A 12,500-nucleotide genomic window follows, 5' to 3' on the forward strand; every position below is an offset into this window, starting at 1 on the left:
GTGTTGTATTGCATTGAATTGCTTTGTGTTGTATTGCATTGAATTGCTTTGTGTTGTATTGTACTGTATTGCATTGAATTGCTTTGTGTTGTATTGCACTGTATTACATTGCATTGCTTTGTGTTGTATTGTACTGTATTGCATTGAATTGCTTTGTGTTGTATTGCACTGTATTGCATTGCATTGCTTTGTGTTGTATTGTACTGTATTGCATTGAATTGCTTTGTGTTGTATTGCACTGTATTGCATTGAATTGCTTTGTGTTGTATTGCACTGTATTGCATTGTGTTGTATTGTACTGTATTGCATTGAATTGCTTTGTGTTGTATTGCACTGTATTGCATTGAATTGCTTTGTGTTGTATTGTACTGTATTGCATTGAATTGCTTTGTGTTGTATTGCACTGTATTACATTGAATTGCTTTGTGTTGTATTGTACTGTATTGCATTGCTTTGTGTTGTATTGTACTGTATTGCATTGAATTGCTTTGTGTTGTATTGTACTGTATTGCATTGCATTGCTTTGTGTTGCATTGTACTGTATTGCATTGAATCGCTTTGCGTTGTATTGCATTGATTTGCTTTGTGTTGCATTGTACTGTATTGCATTGAATTGCTTTGTGTTGCATTGCACTGTATTGCATTGAATTGCTTTGTGTTGTATTGCACTGTATTGCATTGCATTGTGTTGTATTGCACTGTATTGCATTGCATTGTGTTGTATTGTACTGTATTGCATTGAATTGCTTTGTGTTGTATTGCATTGAATTGCTTTGTTTTGTATTGTACTGTATTGCATTGAATTGCTTTGTGTTGTATGTACTGCATTGCATTGAATTGCTTTGTGTTGTATGGCATTGCATTGCTTTGTGTTGCATTGTACTGCATTGCATTGCTTTGTGTTGTATTGTACTATATTGCATTGAATTGCTTTGCGTTGTATTGCATTGAGTTGCTTTGTGTTGTATTGGACTGTATTGCATTGCATTGTGTTGTATTGTACTGTATTGCATTGAATTGCTTTGTGTTGTATTGCACTGTATTGCATTGAATTGCTTTGTGTTGTATTGCACTGTATTGCATTGAATTGCTTTGTGTTGTATTGTACTGTATTGCATTGAATTGCTTTGTGTTGTATTGCACTGTATTGCATTGAATTGCTTTGTGTTGTATTGTACTGTATTGCATTGAATTGCTTTGTGTTGTATTGCATTGCATTGCTTTTTGTTGCATTGTACTGTATTGCATTGCATTGCTTTGTGTTGTATTGTACTGTATTGCATTGAATTGCTTTGCGTTGTATTGCATTGAGTTGCTTTGTGTTGTATTGGACTGTATTGCATTGCATTGTGTTGTATTGTACTGTATTGCATTGAATTGCTTTGTGTTGTATTGCACTGTATTGCATTGAATTGCTTTGTGTTGTATTGTACTGTATTGCATTGAATTGCTTTGTGTTGTATTGTACTGTATTGCATTGAATTGCTTTGCGTTGTATTGTACTGTATTGCATTGAATTGCTTTGTGTTGTATTGTACTGTATTGCATTGCATTGCATTGCTTTGTGTTGTATTGTACTGTATTGCATTGAATTGCTTTGTGTTGTACTGTATTGCATTGCTTTGTGTTGTATTGCATTGAATTGCTTTGTGTTGTATTGTACTGTATTGCATTGCATTGCTTTGTGTTGCATTGTACTGTATTGCATTGCATTGCGTTGTATTCTACTGTATTGCATTGAATTGCTTTGTGTTGTATTGTACTGTATTGCATTGAATTGCTTTGTGTTGTATTGCACTGTATTGCATTGTGTTGTATTGTACTGTATTGCATTGAATTGCTTTGTGTTGTATTGCACTGTATTGCATTGAATTGCTTTGTGTTGTATTGTACTGTATTGCATTGAATTGCTTTGTGTTGTATTGCACTGTATTGCATTGAATTGCTTTGTGTTGTATTGTACTGTATTGCATTGCATTGCATTGTGTTGTATTGTACTGTATTGCATTGAATTGCTTTGTGTTGTATTGCATTGAATTGCTTTGTTTTGTATTGTACTGTATTGCATTGAATTGCTTTGTGTTGTATGTACTGCATTGCATTGCATTGCTTTGTGTTGTATTGTACTATATTGCATTGAATTGCTTTGCGTTGTATTGCATTGAGTTGCTTTGTGTTGTATTGGACTGTATTGCATTGCATTGTGTTGTATTGTACTGTATTGCATTGAATTGCTTTGTGTTGTATTGCACTGTATTGCATTGAATTGCTTTGTGTTGTATTGTACTGTATTGCATTGAATTGCTTTGTGTTGTATTGTACTGTATTGCATTGCATTGCATTGCTTTGTGTTGCATTGTACTGTATTGCATTGCATTGCATTGTGTTGTATTCTACTGTATTGCATTGAATTGCTTTGTGTTGTATTGCATTGAATTGCTTTGTGTTGTATTGTACTGTATTGTACTGTATTGCATTGAATTGCTTTGTGTTGTATTGCACTGTATTACATTGAATTGCTTTGTGTTGTATTGTACTGTATTGCATTGCATTGCTTTGTGTTGTATTGCACTGTATTGCATTGCATTGCTTTGTGTTGTATTGTACTGTATTGCATTGCTTTGCTTTGTGTTGCATTGTACTGTATTGCATTGCATTGCTTTGTGTTGCATTGCACTGTATTGCATTGCATTGCTTTGTGTTGTATTGTACTATAGGCTCTTCTATGGCGAGCTGCAACAAGGGAAGAGATCACACGGAGGTCAGAAGAAGCGCTTCAGAGATACTCTGAAAGTCTCTCTGAAAGCGTTTGATATCAACCCTGACTCCTGGGAGGAATCTGCAGTGGACCGTAACAAATGGCGCGCTGCTGTGCACAAAGGCGCCAAGTTGTGCGAGGCCAACAGGACTGCTGCAGCTGTTCAGAAGAGGCAGGCCAGAAAGTCACGGGCAAACAAGCTCCCTGACAATGATATGCCTGTCTTTGTCTGCCCCAACTGTCAGCGAACATTTCGTGCGCAGATTGGACTATTCAGCCATCTGCGCACTCACAGATAGACTCATGAGCATCCTTCCCCCCACCCCACCACCACCCTCCCCCATCCCCCATCTGGATGACAACGATGGTCATCATCGATCTCGATGGACACACCACCACTATATTGCATTGAATTGCTTTGTGTTGTATTGTACTGTATTGTATTGCTTTGCTTTGCTTTGTGTTGTATTGTACTGTATTGCATTGAATTGCTTTGTGTTGTATTGCACTGTATTGCATTGCATTGCTTTGTGTTGTATTGTACTATATTGCATTGAATTGCTTTGCGTTGTATTGCATTGAGTTGCTTTGTGTTGTATTGGACTGTATTGCATTGCATTGTGTTGTATTGTACTGTATTGCATTGAATTGCTTTGTGTTGTATTGCACTGTATTGCATTGAATTGCTTTGTGTTGTATTGTACTGTATTGCATTGAATTGCTTTGTGTTGTATTGCACTGTATTACATTGAATTGCTTTGTGTTGTATTGTACTGTATTGCATTGAATTGCTTTGTGTTGTATTGTACTGTATTGCATTGAATTGCTTTGTGTTGTATGGCATTGCATTGCTTTGTGTTGCATTGTACTGCATTGCATTGCTTTGTGTTGCATTGTACTGTATTGCATTGAATCACTTTGCGTTGTATTGCATTGAGTTGCTTTGTTTTGTATTGCACTGTATTGCATGGCATTGCTTTGTGTTGTATTGTACTGTATTGCATTGAATTGCTTTGCGTTGTATTGTACTGTATTGCATTGCATTGCTTTGTGTTGTATTGTACTGTATTGCATTGAATTGCTTTGTGTTGTATTGTACTGTATTGCATTGAATTGCTTTGTGTTGTATTGTACTGTATTGCATTGCTTTGTGTTGCATTGTACTGTATTGCATTGAATTGCTTTGCGTTGTATTGCATTGAGTTGCTTTGTGTTGTATTGCACTGTATTGCATTGCATTGCTTTGTGTTGTATTTACTGTATTGCATTGAATTGCTTTGTGTTGTATTGCACTGTATTGCATTGCATTGCTTTGTGTTGTATTGTACTGTATTGCATTGAATTGCTTTGTGTTGTATTATTGCATTGTATTGTGTTCTGTTGTATTACTTTCATGTCACAACAGGTTTCTCTGTGTGAAATTGAAGCTCCTCTCCCCAAGGACTAAGCGTCGCCACAGTGCAGTGCCACTATTTATTTCCCTTCTGTCAGCAAGTGCATTTGTTTTCGTATCAAAGCGGAACTTTAAACATACTGTTGCCAGGGACCACTCTCTTTCTGCCAGAGGTTCTTTTACGTGCGTCAAGTGCATGCCACACACGGTGCCTCGGTTTATCGTCTCATACGAATGTGTAGTCTCCAGACCACCACCCAAGGTCTAGTGGAGGGGGAGAAAATACTGGCGACTGTGGGATTCGATCCTGGTCGCTGAGATTCTCTCGCTTCCTAAGGGGACGCGTTACCACTTGGCCACCACTCCACGTTTCCATCTCTGTGTGGGACCACGACAAAGCAGCCTCTGTCGTTGCCATGGGATCTACAGCTGATGCAGTTGGTGTGGTGTGTGTGGTGAAGCAGAGGAGACGGTGGTGAACTTCGCTTTTGGGGACTCCGTCGCCTTAGCAGTGGGTGTAGAGTTTTAGTTCACTGTCTTGTGGGTGGCCTCTTGGCGGCCATCTGATGGCCTGATGTTTACAGACTGCTACTGCTGGAGCGGGGGACACACACATATACACTCAAACATATGAACACATGCACACATATACACCCATACTTACGCATATGCTCACACACACACCGACAAATATCCTTTGACCAGTCCATCGCACCTCCGTAATGAATCAATGTTCAAACACAGCAACAAATTCATTCACACGAAATAAAACCTTGTGCACAATGGTAAAAAGATAATTCCTATCTACACAAAAATAACATACAGACTAAATCAGGGACAGTCATACCTTTATTTATTGTTATAAAAGAATGAACAGGACCACACGTCAAGAGAGAGGATAGTTATCCAGGAGAAAGGATTAATTTATTTTATAAAAATAAAAGAGATAGAGAGAAAAGTCCAAGCAGTTGAGGGAACACAAGGTGGCGGATTGATACATACTACATCACAGCTCTCATTGGCTGAAATGAAAAAGTAGTCCCAGTAGTCTGTTACGTCATGAGCACAGAACCTGCACACGGCACACCAAAAAGAAAAGAGAAAAACAACTGGATAGGACTGAGGCATGGGGTTGTGTCCCTTCCGTCGTCTCTCTCTCTACGCTTCAGATCAACGACTGGACCAAACAGTGATTCTCCCAGCCCCTCCACCCCCATCCCCTCCCTATCTCTCTTCACCATTGAAAGCCATGAACACATTCTCTTTATTAAACAAAATGTTTTAAGGTTCTACAGCCTTTTACGGCCATTAGGTCAGTGAATCCATTCTGCCCAGGGCTGGGCACAGGATGGCCATTAGGTCAGTGAATTCACATCCATTCTGCCCAGGGCTGGGCACAGGATGGCCATTAGGTCAGTGGAATTCACATCCATTCTGCCCAGGGCTGGGCACAGGATGGCCATTAGGTCAGTGAATTCACATCCATTCTGCCCAGGGCTGGGCACAGGATGGCCATTAGGTCAGTGAATTCACATCCATTCTGCCCAGGGCTGGGCACAGGATGGCCATTAGGTCAGTGAATTCACATCCATTCTGCCCAGGGCTGGGCACAGGATGGCCATTAGGTCAGTGAATTCACATCCATTCTGCCCAGGGCTGGGCACAGGATGGCCATTAGGTCAGTGAATTCACATCCATTCTGCCCAGGGCTGGGCACAGGATGGCCATTAGGTCAGTGAATTCACATCCATTCTGCCCAGGGCTGGGCACAGGATGGCCATTAGGTCAGTGAATTCACATCCATTCTGCCCAGGGCTGGGCACAGGATGGCCATTAGGTCAGTGAATTCACATCCATTCTGCCCAGGGCTGGGCACAGGATGGCCATTAGGTCAGTGAATTCACATCCATTCTGCCCAGGGCTGGGCACAGGATGGCCATTAGGTCAGTGAATTCACATCCATTCTGCCCAGGGCTGGGCACAGGATGACTCCGCGTGCCTCCTCCACACGTGGTGTACCACAAACAAAACTTCTTCCCAGAGAGGGAAAAACACAGAAAGAAAGAAAGAGGAACACTTTCAAACACGTGTCTGTCCACAGCAACACTTGATGGGGGGGGATGGGGAGATGGGGGGGGATGGGGAGATGGGGGGGGGGGTGGGGGATGGGGGGAGGGGTGGTGGGGGATGGGGAGAGGGGGGGGGGGGGGGAGGGGGGGGGGACAAGGGGGGGGGAGGGGGGGGGAGAAGGGGGGGATGGGGAGAAGGGGGGAGAGGTGGGGTCGGGACAAGGGGGGAGGGGTGGTGGGGGATGGGGGGGAGGGGTGGGGGGAAGGAGTGGTGGGGTCGGGAGAAGGGGGGAGGGGTGGTGGGGGATGGGGAGAAGGGTGGGAGGGGTGGTTGGGGATGGGGAGAAGGGGTGGGGAGAAGGGGGGACAAGGGGGGAGGGGTGGGGACAAGGGGGAGGGGTGGGGACAAGGGGGGAGGGGTGGTGGGGGATGAGGAGAGAGAACGGGGGAGGGGTGGTGGGGGATGGGGAGAAGGGGGGGACAAGGGGGGAGGGGTGGGGACAAGGGGGGAGGGGTGGTGGGGGATGGGGAGAAGGGGGGGGAGGGGTGGTGGGGGTGGGGAGAGGGGGGGAGGGGTGGGGACAAGGGGGGAGGGGTGGGGAGAAGGAGGGGGGAGGGGTGGTGGGGGATGGGGAGAAGGGGTGGGGAGAAGGGGTGGGGAGAAGGGGGGAGGGGTGGGGGGGGGAGGGGTGGGGACAAGGGGGGAGGGGTGGGGACAAGGGGGGGAGGGGTGGTGGATGGGGAGAAGGGGGGAGGGGTGGGGAGAAGGGGTGGGGAGAAGGGGGGAGGGGTGGGGAGAAGGGGTGAGGGTGGTGGGGGATGGGGACAAGGGGGGAGGGGTGGGGACAATGGGGGAGGGGTGGTGGGGGATGGGGAGAAGGGGGGAGGGGTGGGGAGAAGGGGGGAGGGGTGGGGAGAAGGGGGGAGGGGTGGTGGGGGATGGGGAGAAGGGGGGAGGGGTGGTGGGGGATGGGGAGAAGGGGGGAGGGGTGGGGAGAAGGGGGGAGGGGTGGTGGGGGTGGGGAGAAGGGGGGAGGGGTGGTGGGGGATGGGGAGAAGGGGGGGGAGGGGTGGGGAAAAGGGGGGAGGGGTGGGGAAAAGGGGGGAGGGGTGGTGGGGGATGGGGAGAAGGGGGGAGGGGTGGGGAGAAGGGGGGAGGGGTGGTGGGGGATGGGGAGAAGGGGGGAGGGGTGGTGGGGGATGGGGAGAAGGGGGGAGGGGTGGTGGGGGATGGGGAGAAGGGGGGAGGGGTGGTGGGGGATGGGGAGAAGGGGGGAGGGGTGGGGACAAGGGGGGAGGGGTGGGGACAAGGGGTGGGGACAAGGGGGGAGGGGTGGTGGGGGATGGGGAGAAGGGGGAAGGGGTGGGGACAAGGGCGGAGGGGTGGGGAGAAGGGGGGAGGGGCGGTGGGGGATGGGGAGAAGGGGGGAGGGGTGGGGAGAAGGGGGGAGGGGTGGGGAGAAGGGGGGAGGGGCGGTGGGGGATGGGGAGAAGGGGGGAGGGGTGGGGACAAGGGGGGAGGGGTGGTGGGGGTGGGGACAAGGGGGGAGGGGTGGTGGGGGTGGGGAGAAGGGGGGGGAGGGGTGGTGGGGATGGGGAGAAAGGGGGGAGGGGTGGGGAGAAAGGGGGGAGGGGTGGGGACAAGGGGGGAGGGGTGGTGGGGGATGGGGACAAGGGGGGAGGGGTGGGGACAAGGGGGGAGGGGTGGTGGGGGATGGGGAGAAGGGGGGAGGGTGGGGAGAAGGGGGGAGGTGTGGTGGGGCGTGGGGAGAAGGGGGGGGGGGCATGGGGAGAAGGGGTGGGGAGAAGGGGGAGGGGTGGGGAGAAGGGGGGAGGGGTGGTGGGGCGTGGGGAGAAGGGGGGGGGCATGGGGAGAAGGGGTGGGGAGAAGGGGGAGGGGTGGGGAGAAGGGGGGAGGGGTGGTGGGGGATGGGGAGAAGGGGGGAGGGTGGGGGAGAAGGGGGAGGTGTGGTGGGGTGTGGGGAGAGGGGGGAGGGCCATGGGAGAAGGGGGTGGGGAGAAGGGGGGAGGGTGGGGGAGAAGTGGGGGAGGGGTGGGGAGAAGGGGGGAGGGGTGGTGGGGGATGGGGAGAAGGGGGGAGGGTGGGGAGAAGGGGGGAGGTGTGGTGGGGCGTGGGGAGAAGGGGGGGGGGCATGGGGTGGGGAGAAGGAGGGAGGGGTGGGAGAGAAGGGGGGGAGGGGTGGTGGGGGATGGGGAGAAGGGGGGAGGGGTGGGGAGAAGGGGGGAGGTGTGGTGGGGTGTGGGGAGAGGGGGGGGGCTCATGGGAGAAGGGGTGGGGGAGAAGGGGGAGGGGTGGGGAGAAGGGGGGAGGTGTGGTGGGGGATGGGGAGAAGGGGGGAAGGGTGGGGAGAAGGGGGGAGGTGTGTTGGGGGATGGGGAGAAGGGGGGAGGGGTGGGGAGGAGGGGGGAGGGGTGGTGGGGGATGGGCAGAAGGGGGTGGTGGGCAGTTGGGGGCGTGGGGGGTGGGGTGGGGGGGCCAGGCGAGAGTAAGGTAGTAGGGTAATAAAGATATCACATCTGTCGTCGAAACAGGCTGATTTTTGGGGGGTGGGGGTGGGGTGGGTTGTTTTTTTTTTTTGCATGCCAAAATCATCACATTCGTATAGTAATAAAAGGAGCAATGCCTAGCATACCAACACACAACATAAACAAAAAAAAAAAAAGAACCCCACAAGCATTGTTCAGTGGTTCAGCTTTCGGGGGGGGGGGGGGGGGGCGGGGGGGGACAGTTAGGAAGAAGGCAAGAAAGGTCTGTTAACTGCTGGCATGATAAATAAATAAATAAATATTCATGAACTGATTGACCTCAAAAGGTCAGCAACGGCAGTCTTCCGTCGCTCAAGGCCTTCGAAGAGGTATGGATGAAGTCTTTCACACACCCCTGGCTAAACTACAGGTATACATACATATTCACAAGAGGCAAGGGGTCACGGCTGATCAACAGATCATTTCCAGATCATTTTTGTTTGTTTGTTTTGTTGATGTCTTTTTTTCTTTTCTTTTTTCTTTCAAATCACTCGTTGCATCACTTCAACACACCACGCACTAAAACTAAGGCGACCTACACACGTCTTACAGTCCACTGGCGGGGGGCAATGTCTGAACAAGTGTGGGGGGGGGGGGGGGGGGGGGGGGGGGGTTAGTCAGATGATGATGATGATGATGATGGCGTCTCGTCATTCACCGCCGCTTCCCTTCCTTTGAGAGTTACGTCCTCCTCCAGAGGTCTGCGTTTCCATAACAACAAAGGGTGTGGGTGTGTTCGGACACAGGGAACGTGGCCATGCTTCTCTCCGGTCAGCCAGCTGTCCGGAACACGTTCACACGCACACACACACACACACACGCACGCGCACACACACACACACACGCACGCACGCGCGCGCGCGAGTGAGTACACGCACACAACACCCCCCCTCCCTCCCCCAAACACACTCCAGCTACCTAGTAAGCAAAACACCCAGCCTAGTCACACACACACACACACACACACACGAGTTCTGAACGGCCTGAGAGAAATGGACCTATGTAATGGGAAGGGTGGCGGGTGGGGGAGGAGGGGGGGGGGAGGAAAGAGGAGGGGTTGACTAGCCAGAAAACATTCAACAACGAAAAAAAACCTCATTACGTCATATCCTGTGCGGATCACGTCACTTCCTGTATATCTGTTTACGGGTCTGAGGTCGATTTAAGCTGAATGACAGTTGTGTGTCCACTGGAGATAAACCGCCGTATTATGCAGTCCTGTCTGACACAGCGTCAATGCACTTTGAGTGGAGAACCAAAGTGGCCAAGAGAAGAAACCCAAAAATTGTCAAAAACTATCCGGTCTCATGTTGCAGTCCTGTGAGTAAACCGTCAGTGGATGACTGAGCCCTGATGGGTCAACCCCCACACCCACACCCGTGGGCTCCGCCAGGCGAACAGCGCCACCCTGTCACGGGACAAAGTGATTGTTGTTGATCACTCCCGCTTCCTTCTGTCTGCGTCTGAAGACTGGCTGCACACACTCCTTCCTTCCTTCCACTCCTACCCCCGAAAAACCCCACCCCCTCCACCTCAAGATTGGATGCACACAGCCAGCAGTGCTGCCCCCCCCCCACCCCCACCCCCCTCTTCTTCCATCCCCACCCCCATCCCCTTCACACTTCTCTTCAAAACACAAACGGCTTCAGCAGTACGCCTTGGTTCGGCAGGCAGTGCAGTGGTGGCGGTGGTAGCTGCGGTCAAGCCGCCCACCCAGACTCACAGTGCCTGCCCTCAGGTCCCTACACAGGCTGTCACAGAACAGAGACCCCCCCCCCCCATCATCCCCCCCTGACCTCCCACCCCCACGCCCCAACAGGGGTCAAAGGACTATATATTTAAAAAAAAATTTTTTACACCAACACACACGGTCTCCTTGCAATGGGAGATCGGGTCAAGATGCTCTCTCGTGAAGAAGACAGAACAGAAAAACAAACAAAGGAACAATCAACGAGACATTTCCTTGGTCAGGTTCGGAAGGAAACCCCGACGACGTCCCACACGACGTTTGATTCAATGCCTGTGGACACCCGGACACACCACACGGTGTTTCTCCACTGACGGACAGAATGGATCCATGGGTGTCTACCTGTATTATCAGTCTGCCTCAAGGGACCATCCCCACCAACCTGCCTGAACGAACTATCGCTATCAGTTTGCCTGATCGAACTATCACTATCAGTTTGCCTGATCGGAGAGTGATGATCGGACCGTCACTCTCAATTTACCTGAACAAACCATCACTATCAATGTGCCTCTAACGATCTACACTGTCAACCTGTCTGAACGGATCATCACTATAATCTGCCTGTATAGATCTTCACTATCAATCTGTCTGAACGGATCATCACTATAATCTGCCTGTATAGATCTTCACTATCAACCTGTCACTATCTACCTGCCTACATGGGCCACAATTGTCAGCTGGGGTTGTTTTCCAGCAGACAGCCAGCAAAAAGACACTACGATACTTCCCAGGGGACAGCACCCAGCCAGATACAGACAACAGTAACCTTTCTGCAGGGCGTCAGCAACCTCTACTTCTCCCTCGCCACCCTCCACCATAAACCATCCCAGCCAATCACCAGCCTCGGAAATGCTCAACAACAAACCTTCCCAAACAATCATCAACGTTGGAGATGCTCAACAACAAACCTTCCCAAACAATCATCAACCTTGGAGATGCTCAACAATAAACCTTCCCAAACAATCACCAGCCTTGGAGATGCTCAACAATAAACCTTCCCAAACAATAATCAACCTTGAAGAGACTCAGCTCTAAACCTTCTCAGCCAGTCATCAGCCTTGAAGAGGCTCTACGAGCAATCAAAAACCATCAGCAGCCAGCAAGGAAAGAGAATCTATGAACCTTGCAAGGGCATCACAGACTGTGCAAGGCACTTCGGGCAACATGAGCCTGACTTCAAAGAGCGTCACCAGCTGGCCTTCAAAAGGCACTATGAGCCTTCAAAAGACGCCACCAGCTACCCCTCTCCAAAGGCTTTTACGTGCCTGACTTCACAAGGCGTCACCATGTACACTTCAAAAGGCACTGTAAACCTTCAAAGGACGTCACCACATCGCCCTCAATAAGCTCAACAAGCCTTCAAAGGACACCTTCAAATAGATCCTATGAGCCTTCATAGACCTTCACCAGCCAACAAGGTCAAGGTCACAGGTGAGGGGGGTGTGGCGGGAGGTCAGAGGTCGGAGTTCAGGACAGCAGGTGGAAGAACATTGTGGCCAGACTGACGTTGATGGCGATCACCAGCATCAGCAGCTGCCGTTCATGGCACCAGTCCTGCAACACACACACACACACACACACACGCACACGCACGCACACACACACGCACGCACGGACACACGCATACACACACACACAAACACACACACATATTTTGATAATACCGATACAGTCAGTCAGGTGTAAATGTGACCCTGTTCAGCCTCGACTAGCGCAATTCATAATGTGTGGATGTGCACACACACACACACACACACACACACACAAACACACACGCGCGCGCGCCCCTGTTCAACCTCGACTACCATAATTTATAATATAATATACACGTCAGTTGCAACCCACATAAGTAATTCACACTCCGATTTATACCCTATATTTTCATGGTCTCTTTAGACCTTCATACATACATCCACACACCCATCTACCTACCTACTAACCAACACACACACACACACCCCAACACACACAAACCTACACAAAACA

This window comes from Babylonia areolata, chromosome 9 (genome assembly GCF_041734735.1).
Source record: "Babylonia areolata isolate BAREFJ2019XMU chromosome 9, ASM4173473v1, whole genome shotgun sequence".
In the NCBI taxonomy this organism is placed as follows: Eukaryota; Metazoa; Mollusca; class Gastropoda; order Neogastropoda; family Buccinidae; genus Babylonia; species Babylonia areolata.